The sequence below is a fragment of the Coptis chinensis genome, chromosome 5, assembly GCF_015680905.1.
Source record: "Coptis chinensis isolate HL-2020 chromosome 5, ASM1568090v1, whole genome shotgun sequence".
NCBI lineage: Eukaryota > Viridiplantae > Streptophyta > Magnoliopsida > Ranunculales > Ranunculaceae > Coptis > Coptis chinensis.
In genome coordinates this window covers 89,013,585-89,015,971 of record NC_141460.1, presented here as the reverse complement: position 1 = coordinate 89,015,971, position 2,387 = coordinate 89,013,585, and positions in this window count along the sequence as shown.

Genomic DNA, 2,387 nt, shown 5'->3' with positions numbered 1-2,387 from the left:
GCTTATACAATCCATGAATCAATCTAACTAACAGATTTTACAATCCATTAATTATTCCATCCAACAGTTAACCCAAGAGAAAGCCCCACCAAAAGGTGTGTTTCCAAGTCAAGCCGTACCTAATCCTAAAATATCAAACAAAGACTTTGAAGTAACCGGTAATCCTAGTAATGAAAATATCATTGTAGGTGAGCTACATGCCATCACCACTCTCCGTTCTGGCAGAGTTGTTGATAACTCCGTAACGATGCCTGTTGTTACCCTACCAGTACGTGGTCCCTACACCTGATATTTTACTATATACTGAAGTAGTAACTGATGATCCTACTCCTGTAGAGGTACCAGTTAAACCTCAACCCAAGAGGAAAATGGCCAAGGTTAAAACTCCTATTGATCCTTATGCTAAATATAGAGATAACCCACCATTACTTTAGAGATTAGCCATATTACACAAGGATACTAACTTTGATGAGATTAGGGAAGTTTTTAAAAATCTAACGATTAACCTACCTTTTCTTAACGCTATTAAAATGTTAGCACAACATGCTAAGTTTCTAAAAGAGTTGTGCACTACTAGGCGGAAGACCAATATACCAAAAGACACCTTTTTAACTGAACAGTTCCCAACTCTATCTGAACATAATGGAATCGTTCAGTATAAGGACCTTGGTCGTCCTACTGTACAATGCACCTTAGGGGATACCCATATGACGACTGCGCTATTAGACCTGGGGGCGAGTGTTAACTTATTCCCTTATTATTTATATAAACAAATAGGTCTACAATAGATGCAACCTACTAAAATGGCATTGCAATTGGCTGATCGGTCTATTAAGTATCCCAAGGGTGTTGTTAAAAATGTGCTGGTTAAGGTTCAAGATTTTTACTACTCAGCAGACTTCGTTATCCTAGACACAGAAGTCGCTAACGACTCTGTTCCTATATATCATTTTAGGGCATCCTTTCTTGGCAACTGCCAATGTGCTCATAAACTACCGCGATGGTTCGATGTCCATGTCCTTTGGTCATCTTTCTGTTGAGGTAAATGTTTTCAAGATGATGAAACAGTTACCAGATTCATCTATAGATGGGGAGGTTAGCATGATCAAGAGCTTAGTTCAAAATTATTTCAACAACACGTTTCCAGAAAATCAGATGCACCAGTTCCTTTCCTTCGGTAGCTCCGACTTCGACGATGACTCGTATTTAGAGAAAGTCAACACCCTTTTCGATTCTACCCCTATCTTAGATCCTTCTGTCGCTTCATTTTCCAAGTTTGAGGACCTCTTACCTAAGCAGGTCTTCACTACTCAAGATGAGGATCCTTTGGAATCCTTTTTACCCATTCCTCTCACCCCTGTGCTTAAACCTTTTCCTGCTGAGTTAAAATATATTTAGCTTGATCGAGATAGTAGTTATCCGGTGATCATATCTTCTCAGTTATCTGCTGATGAAGAGGCCCGTTTGATTAGGGTGATTAGGGAATACCGTTCCGTGATCGGTTGGTCCCTAGATGACATTAAAGGGATTGACCCTGGTGTATGCACTCATCACATCCATTTGGAGGATAATGAGAAGACTTCACACGAACCTCAGTGTCGCTTGAACCCTGCCATGAAAGAGGTGGTCAAAGAGGAATTCTTACAGTTACTCGATGCGGGGATCATATATCCCATCTCCGATAGTGAATGGGTAAGTTCTATTCACATAGTCCCTAAGAAATCAGGAGTTACCATTGTTCGTAATGCTGCAGGTGAATATGTTTCCATGCGTGTTCCTATGAAATGGAGGATCTGTATTGATTACAGACGCTTAAACACCATGACACGAAAGGATCACTTTCCTTTACCCTTTATAGATCAGATGCTCGAACGTCTAGCTGGTCATGCTTATTATTGTTTTTTAGATGGCTATTCTGGCTATTTTCAGATTATTATTGATCCTGATGACCAAGATAGGACTACCTTCACATGTCCTTTTGGAACATATGCATATAAACGGATGCCTTTTGGTCTCTATAATGCTCCTAGTACCTTCCAGCGGTGTATGCTTCATATTTTAGTGATATGGTAGAGAGCTTTATGGAAGTTTTTATGGATAATTTTTCTATCTATGGAGACTCTTTTAGTGAGTGCCTGTCTAACCTTTCTCAGGTGTTGACAAGATGTGAGAAGAAAAATCTGGTTTTAAATGGGGAGAAGTGTCATTTTATGGTAAAGAAAGGGATAGTGCTAGGTCATATTGTATCTAGTGACGGCATAGAAGTAGATAAGGCTAAATTGGATAAGATAGCGTCTTTACCTATACCACAGACTGTCCATGACATTAGAGCCTTTTTAGGCCATGCAGGTTTCTATAGGCGTTTTATCAAGAATTTTTCAAAAATA